Source organism: Manis javanica, chromosome 9 (assembly GCF_040802235.1).
Source record: "Manis javanica isolate MJ-LG chromosome 9, MJ_LKY, whole genome shotgun sequence".
Classification (NCBI taxonomy): domain Eukaryota; kingdom Metazoa; phylum Chordata; class Mammalia; order Pholidota; family Manidae; genus Manis; species Manis javanica.
The window spans coordinates 4,830,529-4,851,159 of NC_133164.1; the positions used below are offsets into that span (position 1 = coordinate 4,830,529).

General features: G+C 41.3%; 2 long non-coding RNA genes across 2 annotated transcripts in view; one reads left to right on the forward strand and one right to left on the reverse strand.

Moving 5' to 3' along the window:
• Positions 1–2,958: 2,958 nt before the first annotated feature.
• Positions 2,959–17,696, forward strand: LOC118973611 (uncharacterized). The gene is made up of 4 exons (XR_005063055.2): positions 2,959–4,841; positions 6,758–6,872; positions 8,117–8,228; positions 17,055–17,696. It is a non-coding gene; the product is annotated as an uncharacterized lncRNA (long non-coding RNA).
• A 1,299-nt stretch (positions 17,697–18,995) lies between these two features.
• LOC118973619 (uncharacterized) overlaps positions 18,996–20,631 on the reverse strand; it is a 45,402-nt gene continuing 43,766 nt past the window's right edge. Inside the window, exon 4 of the long non-coding RNA XR_012120981.1 lies at positions 18,996–19,689. This is a non-coding gene — a long non-coding RNA (uncharacterized lncRNA). The remainder of the gene's footprint in view (positions 19,690–20,631) is intronic.

Sequence of the window (20,631 nt, forward strand, 5' to 3'; positions counted from 1 at the left end):
GTCAAGAGAAAAACTATTTAAGAAGAAGTTCTTGCTGGTAGCTTTGTTATTTTCAGAGACCGCCAGCTAGGTGGAAATGAAAAATGTATTTATTCAAATAGTATAAATTAAGAGCAAAAAGGGTAACTTGACAAGAGAGAATGAATGGGGATCAGAGACAAGCTCTGGAACTTAGCAGCAGAATATCTGTCTTACGGCCTTATTGTCTCCATATGGAGCTATTAAAAGAGAACAACGCAGAGACAATTCCTTAAGCGATAGCTCAAGCTCAATCTTCATTTATATGTTCTTTGATTATATTGAAAACTGTATTCCAGTTGCTCCTTGACCCATTTTTTTTTAAATTATCTGAGTGGAGGATTTCTGGACAGAAACAGAAACTTTATTTCACGTGCTCTAGAAGCCCTTGCTGAGCACCCGGAGCTTGGTGGGGCCGCCCTCCTGTAACACAACCCTCCCATCTGGTTTTGCCTTGTGCAAATGTATAATGGAAAAGCTTTTAAGTGGGAGGAAAACAATGTGATAGATGTCTTATTTTCCTCTGTAGTTGGAAACAAAGCTTTGTGACACATTTGCTAAAAGGGCAGTTTATCTGAATGTGTGTGTACATGTGGTTCAAGATTAAACAGAGGCTTAGAGGAATAAAATACAATGTCTTCTAAATGCTGGAATGACTGATGTCATTCTTTAGCATACATAAAGGTTGGCTGGTAAATGGCGGTGAGCCCACCATTTCATGCTATAGCTGTGAACAACTAGTTTACAATGATGTAACTTAAAAATCTTCTCTGGAATATCAAAATAGCTCATTAAAAGAGAATGTCTCGTGCAATTAGGTGGGCAAGTGGAAGGTTAACCTAACAACCACAAATAACCAATCCTATTTTTTCTCGGAATTAAGTAGATTCTTAACTGCCTTGATCCCCTGTCTCATATTTACAGGAAGGCAGCCAAAGGCAGCAGCTTTGGGGTCATGGTGGCCTCGCGGAGGCCGTCCGTCTGTGTCCTGTGTCACAGGAGCTGTGGGGACACTCCCAGAACACATCAATGTCAGTGGCTAACATACATCTCAAAGCATGTTCCTTTCTAATTTGTTTTATGTAATTCTTTTCTTTTTTATTCTAGAACCATTCTCTCTCTTTACATTCCTATTTTGGAAAGGTAAAAATACCTTCCAGAAACCTGGAAACTAGTTAAATTTCAACACATTGTTAGAAACTTCACATTGGAGATAAAAAGACTGGGAGTTAAATGGATGTATTTTGGAAAATCTGTTAAGGGGAGATCATCAATTTTAAGTACGAAAAAAAGCGAATTCTTCTGGAAAAGAAGCTACATACAGATGTGCAGTCTTGGAACAGAAGACAGGAAGAGTCTTTTTGGATTAAGATTTCAGACATTAGGAATGAATGTCCCCTAGTCAGACACCATACAGAGCAGTAGTCTAGCGCAGGGGCGCTCAGACTTAAAGTGCCTAAGACGTGCCTGGTGGGCTTGTGGAAGCACAGATTTCAGGGAAATGCCCCCTGGAGATGGGAGATTCTGGCTTTGTCGGTCAAAGCTGACACAGTGCCCTTCTGAGCCTGGAGATGCTATTGGTGAAGCTGGTCCCAAGACCACCTCCAGGACCTCTGCAAAACTGGGCTAAGACACCCAGACTTCTCTGCCCCTCGTGGTCCTCAGTCAGCCTTCTCACCTACCTGGGAAGGGGATATTTGATGTAACCCTTCTCCATGACCCTTGTGGCCCTCAAAGGACTAAATCTGGGTTTTTTGGCCATCCAATCTTTCTATACACTTAATGCTAGTTTTCAGCTAATGTTTGCTTCCCGAAGTACATTCCCAACCTCTTTTTGTGAAGTATCGTGATCAAGGGGGAAGAGCAAATGACGTCTACAGAGCCACCATGCTCTTGAACTCTGGCCCTGTCATTTACTAGTTCTACAAGCTTGAGGGTGTCAGGTCATCTCTCCAAAGCTCAGTTTCCTTAGGTATAAAAATAGTGGTGTTACTAAAAAATAACATGTCCCTCCACCGGGTCATGGTGAAGATCAGTGAGAAAAAGCAAAAGCCCCTTTAAAGGTGCAAAGCACTCCAGAAAGTTCAGGGACTGTTATTAGAGATTTCTGAAAATGTTTTAGGAAGGGAAACAAGATTCTTGGGGAGCAAAGACTTAAAATGCATAGTTATATGGAAGCAAGCAAATTAAAACTCAAGTAAAATGATTCAATAAATAAACAAGTCTGGTATTTGATTATCTGAGGGCTTCCTGTCTGAAAGGGAAAGAGACTGAAAGCTGAAAAGGCGGGAGGCAGCAGAGAAAGGGGAGGGAGGAGGGTCTGATGAAAACTGGGGGACCTCACAACCTAGCCTGACGCTAACCCTGGGCAGAAGGAAGACAGCCGAGCACATGGCTCCTGCCTCCCCACGAGGATGGAGCCTTTGTGGGTTCTGTTCTACACCAGGACTCCTTCGTGTATGGAAGCTGGGTTCCAGCTGGTACAATTTGAAAGATTTTTTTAGTTATTTAAGTGATCTTCTTTTAAAACCACCTCCTCATTCTAAGATGGTGCATTATTTACCTGAGACGAATAATGTTTTTCATATATTTAACGATAATATCCATCCTGCTGGTAAACACAACTTTCATAAAACTAGAAATCATAGGAAACCATTTCTGTTCCTGTCTCTAGCTCCTGCCCTTCTGTGAATTTTGTGTCTCAGATGAGTCATTTGTAATCTGGTTATTACAATATTTATCTCAGAGAAAAATTAGAAGCCTTAGCCAATGTTTTCAGAATATTCAGAAAGTCTCTACTGAAAGATTAAGAAGGAATGAAAATGACATTAATATATTACAAATAATCAAAACTCAGTAGCAAAAGAGATGATTGAATTCCAAATGTTTCTATTACTCTTTCTCAAAAAAATTTCTTCTTTAATAAATGAACTCCTGGTAGACATTTTCTTTGCCAAAAGATAATCTTTCCATTAGTAGAGTAATTTGCAAAGCAAAACCTTTGTATTTCCTCGGGTTAGCTTGTTTTTCTTCTTTTTAAACAGATATAAGTTCTGTGAACAGGTTATTTAAAGGGCCGTTTTTCGTTTGCAGAACATGCAAGACTTGGGCAACAGAGGAAGGGGAAATTGTGCGCTTCACATGTGTGCGGTTTTGCCAAGAGAAGAGACCCCCTGAGACTTCTATCACCAGCCTGGCTCTGGGAGCAGTTTAACAACTTGCTTTGAATGCATATGAGTCCTGACTGCTAAATTTGCAAATGCCTCCCCGTAAAGGTTACGTACCCACTGTAAAGGCAGCATCTATTCAGAAAGATGGCCAGGTTGGTTGCTAGGAGATGGTGGGATTCTCTTAGAGAAAAATCAGTCCTGACAAAAAACATTTTTTTACATAAAGACCTTTTAAATCTAAATACCTTTGACAGCAGCTATTATTATTCACTGAGTTCCTTCACATCTGAATACATGGCAGAAAAATGATGATACTGTTCCTGTGCCATTATACACCAAAGTGTTAAAATAGAAAAGAATCTTATTCCCTCTTCTCCCTCCGTCTTTCTTTTTCTCTCTCTCTCTCTTTCTCTTTGTTATTGCTAAAGGAGAAAGCTGTTTTTTGTGTCTTTCCATTGGATTTCTCTACTTGCCTTTTTAGATTCCCAGTATACCAGAAACTTCTCAAAACCTCAGACCAAAGATGTGGATTACTGCATGTTCCTTCCAGACCAAAATGCCCGTATGTACGGGCGGTGGAAGCCTGGAAGAGGAAAGCAGCCTTGAGACTGAGAAGGACAGGCAGACAACTCCCTCGGGCCAGGAGGTGCCCAGAAAGCACGAGGGAGGCTGTGCTCCTTGGAAGCAGCCATCCGTCCAATTTCATTTCAATGATGTTTGCAATTTTCTTCCTGCTGGGTTGACTCGAGGTACAGCTGCCCTCTACGTGGGTCCATGTGCCCAGCTTTTGCTGAAAGTGACCCTAACAAATACAATGCAGAGCAAATAATAACTTGCTGTTTATAAAGTGTGTCGTCGATAAATAAAGCTGCAGACTTTCCTTGTTTCATGTGCCCCGCCCGTCCATTGAGGACCTGAGAAGCTCCCAGCTGAAGTACACAAAGACATGGGGCCCACGATGCGGGGCCCGCAGCGGCTGCCTCCCTTTGACTAAGGCTGTGAGACCCGCTGCCCCAAAGCTCACAATGAGGAATCAGCGTGCAAACACACTTCATTACCATGAGAATGGCCACCTCCCCCGCCACTGACTCCAAGTGTATTATTTTTCGTTGTTATTGTGGTTACTGTACAAAGTTTCTCAACAATTTTTTTGTAGCATGCCTTAGGATCAGACGGAGACATGTTTCCTTACACAAATATTGACATGAATCCCTCCGTTTACGTGGCATTTTCCTGTGAAAGGCTCAGTATGGTAATGTCCCTTCCTCCCCTTTCACACATTTGTTTGGACTCTTGGCACCAGGAAGTTCTGATTGTTCTAATCTGCGCTTACTGGCCCAGGGACATTCTTTCCCTTTTAGCGACAGACATGGTATGTTTGCTTTCTTGCGAAGTTCTCATGAGAGTTTCTTGTCCTGTGTTCAACGCACACCAAAGGAAACGCAACATGCTTGCCTGTTCTCCCTTTTCTGGTCCTTCTGTGCTTGTCTTTTTCGTCCAAGTCTCCCAGCCAATGCTGTTGCTGATTGTGTCACATGGTGGAATGCCAAAAAAGAAAGCCCCTCCAAAGCCCAGCCACTCGCTCTAAGTTCACCGGTGACCTGAGGCAGGATCCTGTCGTGAGTGCACCAAGGATGTCGCATCCCACTTCTGGTGAGGGGGCTTCCTGGAGGGCCCAGGCTTCTAGGAGTTCCAGAGAACTTGTTTTTCTCAGGCAGCTCTGCAGCTGTATGATTTATTGGTCACAGCATTCTTTGCTTGTGAGGATTACTTCAGTTTCCAGAGTTGGTTTGCGTCCATTTTGCTAGAACTGAATTAATTCACTGATTTCTACACTGAAATAAGAAATACAAATGAAAGCGACAGGAAGCTGCCTGAATACAAAGCCCCACTACGGGTGGGGGTAGCGGGATGAGCACGGTGCTTTCCCAGTCGGGGGGAGGAGAATCATTTGGCACACCTGCCCCTCACCAATTCCTGCCCTTTGCACGGGATCCAGATATTTCTGGACCCATTAGGTAGAATAAACTGTGGCAGAGAACCCCTGCTCTCAACTCTCAGTGGGAAAGCGATCTTCGAGGGGGCTGAGAAGCTCACAGCCACCTTTACATTGTGGGTTCCTCTAAGCTCCTTTTTCTCAAAAATACGAGGTCTGTTCGGGGAAGCTGGTTTGATCAGAGAAAATCCCTGCGGATGAGGGCTTAGACCACTAAGGGGTCTGAGCTTGTTGATAGATTCAGAATCCTGTTAGGTCCGGAGGGTGGTAAACAATTCATCTAGGGTTAGGCTCACAGTGGTTCTCATGGACTTGGGAGCCGGGCCCAGCAGAGCAACTTTGCTGGGCCTAGTGGCCAGCAAGGCTCCCAGGCCTAAGGAAATATGGGCTGGACAGGCTGAGGGCATAGGTACATCACAGAAGGATCAGGGAAACGCTTTTAGGAGCGCTACCCAGCACCAACAGCCCTGTCTCCCCTCCCCCCTCCCCCTGGGGTCTACTCCCACCCCAGACCCAATCAGTTGAGGCCCCCTCCCCTCTGAATGGTGAACTAGCCATGTTGTCCTCCAATGTGAAAGTCTCCAAGGCACGATGCCATCATCCCCCCTTTTTGCTTCATTCTTTTGCAAGTTACACTCCAGGTATGATTTATTTCTGGTTCATTTCCTGTGACTCAGTTACACAGGATGCAAAATTATGATAATAATGCTTGTCTCCAGATAATGAATAAGGGGTTTGGATTTCTCATTGCAGAGATGTTATACAAATGGAAAGTATCATTACAGCTAAAATCCATGACTAAAGAAATTAAATTTCCTGGAATGCTTTATATCTAACAAGAATGTTTGTAATCCTCTGTATTTACCACTAAACGACGTAGACTACAAGAAAGAAGATATTGAAAGAGGAGGAATGAGTTCAATGGGAAAAATTAACAAATGGGAAAATTGCAGCACTGAATTTTGTACGTTACTGAGAAAAAGGGTTTGGTAAACATGCAACAGGAAACCTGCCTGATTTCTGCAAGGGAAATTTAACCAGCAACAGACTCATGGAGAATCTTCAAAGGAGAAGTTTCTATACTTGTTTACCTTTTGATATGCAGCTGAAAAAGAACACTATGCCTCAGCTTAAAAGGAGAGATATCGAGAATAGTTTACCCAATTCTGCAGAGAACTAAATACCTAATGATGTACTGCAAGTGAAAAATTTTATGTAAAAAAAGCTGCAAAAAATACTAGATATTTGTGGGGTGGAAAGGATGACATATCTTTAATAATTCCCCAAATTTAGTTCCCTTTATTGTTTCATAAACACATGAGGTCATCAAATTCAGGGTTGTTTTGTTTTTTGTGTTTTTTTTTTACTTTATGTATCAAATGTATTTTGAGGAGATAAACTTCTGAGGATGTTGTGAGACAGCCTTTCCATACCTATACCCATCTCTCTTTTGGTTGTGAGGTACCAACTTCTGACCTTCTGACATCAGAACAGTGAGAGAATTAATTTTTCTGGAAATCTCATACATTTATGGCATCATGCATGCTGATTTAGAGGTGTTTCCCCAATACAGGAATAAATGGTTTCGCTTCAAGCTATCAACCAGAGAAATGTCAACTGCCCTCTCCAGCTTCAACAGAGTGAAGAATTCCTGTGTGAGCCTCCCCCACCCAACTGCCAGAAACACGGTAAGCCGGCCATTTGGGACTTCCTGGCAGATGAGGGGGACCGGGAAATGGGGGTGCAGGCTGGGAGCAGTAGGCAGAGCTGCTAGACCTCATACCAACTTCAGCTCTATGACCTATATACGGACCTCTGTCCTACAGCCTGAGACACACTCCTCATGGTCCTGTCTGAGTCACTCCAATCCAGGCGTATTGACAGAGGCAATGACCCCTGGCCCCAGTAAGCATCAGAATCCTGAGGCCAAGGGCCTTCATCTCACACCCGTGTCCTCACACCTGGCCCCCTCTGCCACCCCCTGAAGTGCCTCCTTCAGACAGACGTCTCCCGCCCAGGATCTGCAGACATGTCACTTGGCTTGTCCCTTGGGAACCCCCTTTGCATGTGCCGTGAGGACTGCCAGGAGCTCTCTAAGGGAGCCCCAGAGACGAACATGCACTCACTCAGCAGCAGCAAGCACTTCACCTGTGTGCTCATACCCCAAAGGAGACTTGCTCAGGATTTACTTCGGGAGGGTAAAGTCGGATGAGGAAGCTGGAGAAAAGGTGCAGCAATATATTTTAGGACGGTCAACTCGAAGTCATGTTCATCAAGTTACATTCTTAATTGTTTAATTATAAAATATGTCACACCTGTAGACAGTACCAAAAAGGATAACACATGCCTATTGACCTATCATAGACTTGAAACGAAGGCTATCATTTTGCAACATTTGCTTCCAATCTTTCAGTTTGACGAGATTACATTAAACATTACACATTCAACCCCAACCTTCTTCTTCTCCCTTACCCACCCTGTCTCTCCAAAGGTAACTTCTAACCGGAAATGAGCAGGTGTCAGTGCCATACTTGTTTTGGTACCTTTCCCCTATAAAAATGCATGTATGAAATACAAATACCATTGCTATTAAAACATATACAATGCTGTGTTGCCATTTAGCTCCTTCTGTACTGGGCTTTATACTCAATTATGTTTTTCCATTTGATCCATATAGTTATATGTAGATCTACTTTTACATACATCATATACAATCCAATTCTATGATTATATCAAAATTTCTTTATTCAACACCCTAAAAGAGGATGTGTGTGCTGTTCCTACCTTTTTCTGGTGTATACAAGGCTGCAATGATCATCATTTTACACATCTTCTTGAAACTTTTGTGAAAATCTCTCTAGAATAGCTGCCGAGAAGGGAGGCTGCTGGGACCTTCAACTTGACTCCATGTTGTTCGGTTTCTCTTCAAAAGGTGGTAATAATTCACAGTCCCACCAGGGAAGTGGATGCCTTCCTGTTTCCCCACATTCTCATCAGCCGAGAGGATAAATAAGAAACTTGTTTTATGTCGCATCTCCCTACAGGTCAGTGTGGTGGGGCATCCTCTGCTTAGGGAGTATCTTTATTTTCCTTCATCTCCTTTGCCATTGTTTTCCTAATAGGTATTGAAACTTTTTCTCACTGATTCGTAAGAGTCCTTCCTGCAGTCTGGGTGTGAATCTTTGCTATGTCGGTTGCCCGTGTCTTCTCCAGTCTGCTTACCCAGTGAAGAGTAAGAAAACCCAGTGCTCAGGATAGGGTTGTGATATCAATATCAGAGAAATGATAAAAATGCCTAGAAATATTTCTTCTTTGGATAGTTTTTTTCCTTCTTTTCAGGGCTGAGCATAAGGCTATCGATGTTTATCTGAAATGTTATATTGTTTGCCTATCTGAATATTTCAAACGGTGCAATAGTCTTTACTGTTCATATCTTGGCATCTTTGTACTGTTTATGAATATTGCTAAAATTTATTTAAACAATAGAAAGCAGATCCTAAGTCTAGTAATTCTGAGTCTGAAGAATAGAACGCCAAAGTCTCCGGCAACTACTTATCTCAGAAATAATTTTATAAGACAAACTCTGTTTTTGGTGACGTAATTTATTCTCCACCCATAGTACCAGTTAGGACTTCATGAGAGGTAAATACATATTTGTGAACATAGGTATATATTTGTTTATGTCTAGGGAGTATCTTTATTTTAATCTTACACTCCAACTGATAAATTAAACTTTGAGGAAACTATGTTTTTATGGCACCAGTACAACATATGCATCATGGAAAAGTAATTTAGTTATGTCTTAATTCTTCACTCATTTCCACTAAAACAAATACAGAACAGATTCAGAAAACCGACACTGAGGAGAGACAGTGAATCTGTGAGCCTGTGGCTGGAAGCCTAAAATATTATTTTGAATTAGCCTATTAACTCATTTGAGATAATTCTCTCCAGATTTTAGTCTGCATTTATTCAGATTTATTGTCTGTTTTTCTCTCTCCCAAGTGGGATTCATTATGTCTCTTGAAAGCAATGTTTTCCATGTTTTCTACCATTTTTATTTTTCAAGGAACTTTATATCCTAATCATTGAGTTATGTATCATGTAGTCCTAATTATAAAACTTAGATTTATCATGTGTCCATGTCAGTGGGTAAGTTTGTATACATGTACATATGAAATCATGTATGTTGTGTCAAGATGGCCTTTTTAAGAGATGGCGATTATAATTTTAGAAGCTTTTCACCCATTTAAACCTTTCCTTGGATTTATGGGGACTTCCGACATGAAAATGAATTTCCCCATCTAACTGGAAAAACTGGAACCAATGCTGGAACACTCAGTGGTCTACCTGGTATCTTTGCGGATCTGCTGCAGAGGAAGTAGGTGGTCTTTGTTTCAAATAGCAACAAAGAAACTGAGCTTGGACAGCCTTGGCTAAGGACCTTGGCTCTGTGACTTGCTGGTATCTGGATATAACCACTTAGCATTTATTAATTGGTCCGTTAAAGTGATAATACCCACCTTCGGAGGGTGCTGTGGTATTGACAGTCCTGGCGAAGAGCAGACTTCAGTAAGTTCACAGGAAGCCCTGGTTTCTTCTTACTCCAACAGTCTCCCTGACTCCCAAGCAGTTCCTCATTAACAGTCCTCTCTTGGTTTTCTTGCAAACTAGAAGCCATCCCCAAGTAAGAAAGCCTTACACTGATTCGTTCTTACCAACCCTGGAAGAAGGCAGGTATACTGATGAGCCCCTGAATTCTACCTCGGTGGGGAGATCTGCCCTAAGTGAGGCAAAATGACTTCAGACAAACTCTGATATCTCCACAGCCTCACATGTGCCACCAACTCCAGAAATTCGCCTAAGCACCCCTGGAAAGATCGTCCTAACTACCTGTAAGACATGTCAGGGAATCAGACCTTCCTATCAGTAATAACAGGTAACATTTTTATAGAGCCCAACAGTATACAAAGGTTTTCATGTGCTTTATCAGCTTTCACAGTCTCTGTGTTTGAAGGATGGGTGGACACTGGCACGGATGCATGAATTCAGTAGGGTCAGACTAAAGCTCTGTGATCGCTGTGGAACACAGTTATGCTTTTACTTTTTAAAACAACACACTGGAGACACAGAAGAAGAGCAAGGGAGAACATTCAATGCTGGAAGGTTTACTGCCTTTTTTCAAACTCATAGAACTGAGTTACTCAGATGATACTCTGAGAAGTCCTAGCATTCAAGAGTCGCAGTCCTGTGCCTTAACAAATACCTTCAAAACATATGTTTAGGTGTATTTTAGCATAACATTTCAAATGAATTTGCTATTTTCACCCCAAAACCAAAGTCATTTCTTTGATCAATGACTAATTATATAGAGTAATATTCTTCATTTAAATGCTATGACATTTGATGTTGCTAAAAATATCAGTAAAATAAAATCTTGGGCATGCCTTCTTTTCCATAAGCATTTCAAAGGACTGATATAACAGCCAGTGCTCATTCTTTCTGCATATTATCACTGAGATGAACTCTTCATTTTAACTGTATTCTGATAAGATTTTGACATCCACACATTTCACAGGAGACAAATTGAAGAGTTTCTTCCAGTAAGGAGAAATGTCCATTAATAAATACAGATATCTCTCCATTTTCAAATAGAAATAGAGTAAACTGTTGGTTTTTAGACTTGGAATTGTTTAATCAGTTCCTATTCTTGTTAAATAATGAACACATTTTAAGGAGACAGAGAAACTGCTCTGATTCTTTTTACAATGGCTCCTGAAATCTCAAACACATTTCAAAGCATCTACCTACCTCTCTAAAGCTACATATAACTCATTGTCTTCCAAACAGTAGTAATTTTTTGAACTTCTATATAATGCCCTTGAGAAATAGCATAGCCACAAATTATCACAACTACTAGCATTTCAGGTTACACTGCAGAATACTGCAATGGGAATTCAAGGTTAGGAAAGAATTACACCTGACCAAGTTTGGTGTTTAGTTGATTCAAAATCTCAGTGATATTTAGCATTTAAATTTACTGGTTATTTAATTAGCATTAGACAAGAAAAGACCTTAGTTTGCTATGCTTTTGCTTTTCCTTCTAAAAGGCACTATTTAAGATAGCATGATAAGCACCAAAGCTTTTTAAACATATTTGCAAGAGCTGTTTTCTTATTTTAAATATTTTTGAATTCCAGAAGACTTTATAGTTCAGATATCTGCAATAATAGGGTTTGCTATGTAAAAAGAACAAATGGAGCGTATGTCCGACAGATTACATTCTATTTCAGGGTTCAGTTACGAGGAAAGAAAGAGCAGAGAAAGGGAGAGAGGTAAAATTACAGAATGATCGTGTGTTCCAAAAGAAATCCATCATCCATCTTTTTGCAGGATATCAGTCGATAGCATCAAAAGATAAAAGTCTCATTTGCCAATCACATCTCCTAAATAGGGAATCATTTTAAGTGCCAGGCAGAATCCAGTTTATCAAGGTTCAGATGTGCTCCAGATTATGTCCTCAGGAAATCTAAATTACAAGTTCTTCTAAGGGAAATCTTAAAAGGAATAACTATTGAAATATTACCCTGAGATTTTCCAGACTGTTACTGTACACACAAGATTCGCCTATGGGTTATGTCCCCGCCCTCAAATGGCTGCTTAATGCAGGCTCTACAATTTTCTTTTCCTGAAATCTAAGTTGCCTTAATTATACAAGGCTTTCATTCGCTTTTCATGACAAATTCAAATTTGAGAAATCTCCCTAGTACTTGCCCACCTCTAAGCAAATAAAGGAGACTTACATGGTCAGAGGACTGTTAGCTACATTATATGAAGAATAGCTGAAGAAAATGCAAATAGAAACAGAAAGACTGAAGCAGAACATTATCATCATCAAATATCTGAAGGACTGATTGTCAAGTCAAAGACATTATATTTATCTTGTTAACTTCAGACATAACTAGGACCAGGCGGATTTCAGCCCAGAAGAAGGGAAAAGACTTCGACAATCACACGTGTCCAAAAATAGAATGAGCTCTCTGATAAAGAATTAAGCAAAGTCTGGGTTTTTATTTAGTAGAAAAATAATGCAGGGATATCTCAGTTGTAAACCTGGCTAATAGCTAAGGAGTCATTCACTTCCAAGAGAATTTGACTCTCTGGTCGTTTTCCAGTCCTCACGCTACTTATTTGCCACCGTCCAGTCCACCCTTCCTGATAACCCAGCTGATGCAGCACCTTTGCTCCTGTTCACTAACCACCGCGTTGTCTCTGGTCCAGATTGCAATGCTCTCCAGACTACATGGTCACGAGCAAATTATTTAACTGCTCAGGTCTGCAATTTCCCATGTACCTCAAGGGGTGGTTGTGAGAAATAAATTAGACCATTTATATAGAGCATTTAGCACAACTCCTGGCACATAGTAATTATGAAATAATGTTTGCTATTATTAACCATTATTATTGTACCCCTGGTCCCAGATCGTTGTCTCCATGAGGCATGTATGCACTAATCAGACCCAGATTTGGTCCACTCACTGAAACAATTTCTCTCACTCTGAGGCATGCAGTTATTTCCAGCTGTTTTGAATCTGCTTAGAGACTTTCAGATAGAGTAGTAGAACTACAAGGGATCCTCGGATAAGAATCATACCTGTACAAAGTAAAAGTCTACTGGACTTGTGTCACTCAGACTAGAAGTCTTCAGAGATACAAAAGGCGCGCTTGAAGCAAAGGGGTCAGCAGGGGCTGTGGATGGCCCCCGTCTGTGGACATGCTTATAATTAGAAGTCAGAGCAGTAAGTGACAGATGCCAAGAGGTTTTTCCCTAAAAATAGAAAGGGAACAACAACCCAAGTGGATGACATTCAACAAAGAACTGGCCCGTACTCCTCAAAAGCGTCAGGGATGTGAAAAACAGAGAAACCGAGAAATTGTCATAATTCGCAGGAGACGAACCAGACAGGACCACTAACTGCAAGATGAAATCCTGGGTTGGATCCTGGAGCAGAAAACAAGCATTGCTTGAAAAATTCGTGAAATCCTAGTACAGTCTGTCATTTAGTGAGCTATGGTACCCCCGTTAATTTCCCAAGTCAGGACGTTGCTCTGTGGTTAGGAAAATGTTGGCAAAGGGGACACTGGAAAAGCTGGGTGGAAGGTAAGAGAACTCTCTGCACTATTCAGGCAAGTTCTCTGTGAGTCTAACATGATTTCAAAATAAAAAGGATAAAAATTTAAAATATAATCATTTTTATAGGAGGGATATTTCAGAGAGAAATCCTATCACAAGTACCAATTACTCTTAACCACCCTGCCATGAAGCATAAATGCACATTGCACTGACATAAAGGAAAAGCAGCTTTTAGAAATTGCTGTGGACTGAAATGTGTTCCCCCAAAACTCCTGTGTGGAAGCCTAAAAGCCCGGAGTAACTGTATTTGGAGATGGGTCTTAGGAGACAGTTAAGGTTAAATGGGGCCCTAAGGGTGGGCCCTCATAGGTAGGGTTATCATCCTCAAAAGAAGAAACACCACAGAGCTCTCTCTCCTTCTCTCTCTGCCTTGTGAAAACATGGAGAGGTGTCTCAGCTAGGAAGGGGCCTCCCACGAGAACCTACCCGCCAGACCCTGGCCCTGGGCTTCTGGCCTCCAGAACTACAGGAAAATGAATTTATGCTGTTTCAGCCACCAGTCTGTGGCATTTTGCTATGGCGGCCTGAACAGTCTCACATATGGATGTATTTTCTATTGCTACCATTACCCACCGCCGCAGCTTAGGGGCTTAAAATGGTGCAAGTGTATTACCTCGCACTCCTGAGGTCAGAAGTCTGACACGCATCTCACAGAGCTAAAGCCAACGTGCCAGCAGGGAAGCTTTTCTCCTGGGGCGCTCTACCGTGTGCTCCTTGCCTCATGGACCCCTTCCTCCATCTTGACAGGCAGCAACTGAAAATCCCCCTGACCCTGTTTCCATCCTCACATCTCTGCCTCTGACCATAGCTAGGGAACTGTCTTCCCTTTTAAGGATTCATACAGACGGGCCCACCGTGATAATCCAGAATCATCTCCCTATTGAAGGTCTGTACCTTTCACCACAGCTGCAAAGACTCTTTTGCCATATGGTAACATTCCCAGGCTCCAGGGTTTAGGGTGTGGACATTTGGGTGTGGGGTGGGTTGAGGTGCTGGTGAGGTTTCAGTTCATATGGGGAGAGCCGAGATTCGCACCTGAAAACCTCACGTACAAAAGCAATGGAACAGGCTGCTTCATCTGGTTGCGTTCAAGGGAAGAAGTAAACAGGCTTTGAAGTCACCATACCTGTGATTTGCCTTCTAAACAATCATCCTCCATTGGAGACATGAGGCCTGCACATTGCAGCTGTATGTCAGAGATGACTATGAAAAAAAAAAAATGCACTTATTCTACAAAACGAAAAGACGAACTTACAAATCAGGGTTAACCCACTTTCTCATCAAAATGATCAACTCAGCCAAAAAGGACAAGCAAACCCAGATAAGCAGGGATGGCACAAATATTCAAAAATCCAATAAGCCAATCAGAAAATATAATGGAAGAAGAAAAAATGTACTCCCAAGAGTAACTGGAATCATGAAATAACTAATAAGGTATAAAGAAAATTATAAAAATTCTAAAGCTCTACCACGGGACATAGAAGCTGTCTTCACTACAGGGAGAGGTATGTGCTGTCCTTGGATGGAAATGTTCTAGTTTTGAGCCTCGAGGAAGCAGCCCACAGAACAGGCAGAGGACACTATTAGAGGGACAAAGGAGTTTAGTGCTGGGCTGGTCAATAGCAAGGCCAGTTTACAGTTTTCAGTGACATTAGTCTCCACTGAATGCGTGTCTGCTACTTTGTCCCAAGCCTGCTTACTCGTTCCCTTGAACGAAGCCTGCTCCACTGCTTTTGTACGTGAAGTTTTCAGGTGTGAATCTCAGCCCTCCCCATATGAACCGAACCCTCAGAACATGGGAATGATGACTACATAACCTCATGATGCCAACTTCACTTCTTATCATTTTGATTTACTTCTATTGAAATCCCAATATTCTAAATTACTTGCTAAGGAACAACTAGTAATGGACAGGAATTACTTTCCATTTAAAAGAACTACTAACCTACAGTTCCATTTTATACCAGCCCAAGTACTGGAGTATATATAAAAGGGAAAGTCGATAGAACTGATTTGTCTTGATTTTTTCATTTTTTAAAATGCTCTTCATATGGACTTTATTATCATGAAATCAGTCTCACATTATTAAAACCAGCAGGGTAAGACATCGACAATCATAGAGTAGTTAGAGTTTATTTGACATTATGGCTTAAAATATCATCTTAGCTCTTTATCTCAGACATCCTTAAAAATATGAGAAATTTTCCGTAACTGAAATTCTAAGTATTTTTATTGTATATCTTAGGTTTCTCTTTCTTAGATAAATTTGTCTAAAATGATCATAGACAAGTTAAAATAGTAAATACTTCATGTTTAGAGATTCATGACTTCATGTTTAGAAATTTAGCATGTTCAGAAATTGATAAGGAAGATCATTGAGTTGAGGAGTGACAGCATCTGAATAAAAAGTGTTCAAAAATTATAAATAAAATAAGCAAGAAGTAATGTTTATTATTTCTTTGTCATTTGGAATTCTTCCATTTCTGCTTCATCACTTACCTGTTCTGGATAAATAAAAATTAAGAAGAAGTTACAGGAGTGACAAAGGCATTTAGTTAACAGCTCCTTTCACACTTTAATGATCTCTCCAGCCATGTAGTCATCAGATAGTCACATTGGCGTACTTGCTTCAGAAATTTTTATTTTAATGATTTATTAAAATAAATAATAGTCTGGAGCAAGACCCCACAGGGCAGAGATGATGCAGGAGGGAAAAATCATCAAAGCACAGATATCACTGGAAGGGTAAGAAGTTAGAGATGAGAGAATGGACGTTAGCAGCTGAGCCTCGGGAGCAAGACGGGACAAGAAACAAGCGGAAGGTCTAGGTAAAGAGATGCGGCCTTGAAAGCAGAGATCATCCCGGGGGAGGCCGTCCTGCTGGGACAGGGGGTGGGGGCGAATGCATCCCCATGCCCAGGAGACCCTCCGAGCAAGCCACGGCCAGCTCTCCTGGCACAGGGAAGTGGAAGAGCCTGCCGTCACCAGCTCCCCTCTTCTGCTTGCTTCCCTGGGGACTTGCCATGAACTTAGGGTATTGGAGGGAAGATGGAAATAAAGTTTCCGAATGAATTTAGTGGGGATTTTGGTTGTGAGAGTCTGTTTCAACAGTGTTTTGGGGGTTTAAGTCAAGTATTGAAGGCTTAAATGAGAAGGACATGAATGTTTGCACTAGATGCAATGCCCAGAGAGGCAGGCCATCCGCCTAAAGCACATGAGAGGGCTGGGTGGAAATGTCCAGAGCACCCATGTCATGCTCCAGCTCTGAAAGGAAACAAATTGCTCAGTCTGAGACAGGCTGTAAGAAAATGTGGTTTTAGAACCTGGGGTTGTTATTGACAAATTGATAATACTCAGGAGATACCAGGGCAAAAAGTGTCTAAGAAACCAGGAGCCATACTTGAGGCAAATGACTGCTAAGAGGAATAAGGGAAGGAAATGAAACTAAGATATTTCCAATCCAACACAGATTAAAATAGCAATAGCAGCAAATGTACAATACAAAATTCAGCATTTCTAGAGAATGATCAAAAGTACAAGACAATGATAAGCCAAAACAGCCAGGTCATGTAAGACACAAACATACAAACCTAAATCCGTTTTATATAGCCATGCATGAACATAAAAATTATATTTTAATCTTCCTGAGAGCTCTGACTTGCTACCTCGGTTTCAGTTGGCAGGGGAAGGAAGAGGATGCTGGGATCTGACTGAAATGCACAGCTAATCCCACCTGAGGAAGTCTTCCTGCCGCCCCTCCTCCTCCACCCTGGTTTCCCCCAGCTCCCGACCTCCTGCCCGGGTCCCCTCCCTCGCTCTCTGTCCCCCTCTCACGCATCATCAAATGATGCTTCGACCAAAATAAAGAGTTGGCCAAGTAACCTGAGAGGCTTTTTTCCAGCTATATAAATAATGTAAATGATTCTCTTTGTTTCCTTAATGTCTGTGGAGTTGATTTTCATTTGTTGTTTGTTTTCTGGAATTACAAAAAAAAAGAGAAAAATCCTTTCCCAACTACCCTGCAAACATTTAGGGGAGGTAGTTATAGAGATGCTCTTTTCTCCTTTAGCCATTACCCAGAGGTTGGTATAGACCATGCAGTTGAGTGCTGGCTGTATGATTTCAACTGTATAAACTAGAGTGGGAGAAAAGGAGGGAAGGAAGGAGCGAGGGAGGGCGATGAAAGGGGCAGCAGATGTCTCGTCAGACCCTCTTCTTGCAGACAGTACCTCCTGAACTCTTTCCTTAAGAAATTACTCAATTTCCAATAGCGCCTCAGTCCCTAAACCCAGAAAATGATTACACAGACAATAGTCGGAGAACAAGCCTCTGTGACCCCTCTCCAGGACTCCATCTGCCAGCCTGTGCTCTTAATGTCCTTTTCACTGAATTCCAGAGGGCTTCAGCCAACAGTAAAATGCATTTGCAAGTAGGAAACCTTGCTCTCTCTCAAATATAATTCACTGCAAACACTTTGCCCTTAACCCTTAGAGCCCAAATAGCATAATTTTAAAAAAAAACCTCTTATTGATAACATGTTTAATTATTATTCCCAAGATAGAAAAAAATCAACCACAATCAAACCACCTTTCACCTTGTCTCTGTATTTTTCCTTTTTGTTCAACGAGAATCTCATGGCTTTTTCTCACATTAGCCCATTATTCCTGTTCACTGCATGGCTGTATTCCCATCTGTACGAGACACAATGTGTCATTGTCCGAGGGCTACCTACATCAGCCTACTCTAGGGGAAAAAGCTTTTGCCACACACAAAAAATAATCTGTTCAGACTGCCCACTTTAATCACTTGGTTAAGTATAGTGCGGTGAGGGACAATACTTTTTTTTTATTCTCTCTAGGGACAGGACGATGTTTAATTGGGCATTTAAAAGCGACTGTTAACTTATACAGACCTCATCACAAATGGTTTTTCAACCAGCTCAGTGATCTGAAACACCAATTAGTTTCAATTCACACTTATTATCTGTCCCTCATTAAAGCATTTCGTTCAGAATCGAAATTCTTTCCTATTCAAGAACGTGTTGATGTTTTACTAAGGATTAGAGGAATACATATTTTTTCTTCTTTTAAAAAAGACATCCTGCCAAATAGCGCCCTGTACGTTCTCTTTAATCATGCCAGCATGCGGAGCTGCTGCTCCTGAAAACGCCCTTTGTTGGGACCGATGTTCTTGCCCTGAAGTCCTGTTTACTCCTTTGTTGCCTCCATGGAGGCTGCCAGTGACTCTCTCCCGATGCTGCAGCTCCTCGGGGCACCCACAGCTGCATGTGGCCTAGACCTACAGGCCTCCCAGGCCACGCCACCCTGACCCCTGTGTATGTGCGGCCCCTCTGAACGCCCTCCTCTCAGGTGAGGTGGGCCACTGCACAGCCATCCTCTGCAGGCTCACGGGCCACAGAGGGCATGTCTTTGCTCACTCAAAAGTCCAGCGTTAGGACAACAGAAGGTAGGCAGAAAGAATACAGAAGGGGGTGTATTATTTGGGTTTTTCCAGAGAAATAGAACCAACTGGAGCTATACATGCATCTCCAGTTGAAGAGAGAGAGGGAGAGGGAGACATTTTAAGGAAATGACCCTCATGACTATGGGGCTGGCTAGTCCACAATCCATCAGTTAGGCCAGTGGGCTAGAAATCCACGGAAGAGTTAATGTTGGAGAGTTGAACCCAAATTCTGCAGGGCAGCAGTCCGCAAATGCAGGCAGCTCTCTGTGCTGCAGTCTCGAGAATTCTTCCTTCTTTAGGAAACCTGTCTGCTCTCTGAAGGCTTCCAACATCAACTGCTGAGGTGTACTCATGCCGTGGGCGTTGGTGGGGTCATCTGCTTTCCTCAAATGTTAACCACATTGAAAAATACCTTCATAGCATAGACTGGTATTTGACCAAATAACTGGACATACAGACCAGCCATGTTAACACATACAATTAACCATCCCAGGAGGAGATGGAGACTAGAATTTGGATAGCTGTGCCTTTCATACAACTCCAAGACCTTTCTTGGGCCTCAGTGTCCTCCTGTAACGTGCTTCCCTAAACATGAAATAAATGAGACTAAATATGCCTTATGACTTTCTTGCGGATGAGGAACATTCGGTTAATAAAGTTGGATTTTCTATTACTGATTTGCCACCAATAACATAATGAAGGGACACAAGTCATTCTTTGAGCCACCTGAATTTAAATTCAGATAAGTACAAAATAGTCATATTTTGCTGTATTCACTTACCGTCTGTCGGTAGGGTTCAGATAGATCCCAGGTGATTCTTTATCAGGAGAAGCTTTAGCCTTGGGGTCTGTAAGGGAATATGCTGAATTCACTGAGTTAACCTAGAATGTTCAAAAATCCAGCAAGATTGCTTTGTACCAGGAAGATAATTTATTAATGTTCATGGGAGTATGACTATAGTGTGAAGAATCCTATAGAAGTTATATACCCTAATTATGTGGCACTGAATCCATCACTTGACCTCTCATAACCTCAATCTCCTTGCTAGAAGATAGGAAATTTAGACAAAATTACTTTAATGTTCCTTCTGATTTCAAATTGGAACATATTAGGATTCATGTTTTCTTTCTGAATGGTTTATTTTCATTAAAGGAATATTTGATGTTGGTTAAATCAAATGTTTTAAGCTTTTAAGTGTATCTGACATAAAGGTAATCTGAAAGTTCAAGATTTTATTTTCCTGGGCTCCAGGTCATATAGTGTAATAACCATTTCTATTAGCTGTGGCAATGAAATCAGTTAATAGTTCTATTTTTATATTATCTCTTCAAACATTTTATTCTCAAAAGATCTTACAAGTAAATCTTCTCTTAGCTAGTTTGGTTTCAGCTATTTGTCTTTCACAGCATGGAAGGTGATATTTATTAGACTTATTCCTTCTCCAATTTAATACTCTTCAGCAGAATACTCTACTCTAAGGGATTAATAGTCCACGCTATTACACCTTTCTGATCAGTTCAGATTTGTCTTACTGTTTTTAACTGCTCAGTCTTTGCTTCTAAACTACAAAGCACATTAGAGGATAACTTTGAAACAGGGTTATTTTTAAAGACAAATTCAATAGTAAGCCATACTTTATAAAGGGAACAAATGTTTGTGAAGTGAACAAATAAGTAAATTAACAAAGAATAATGAGGGAATATTCCAAGACCTTCAAATCTTACTCATCATTGTGTGCCCCATAGTGCCCAGCACAGAGCCTAAAGGTCCATTAAAAACAGTTTTAAAA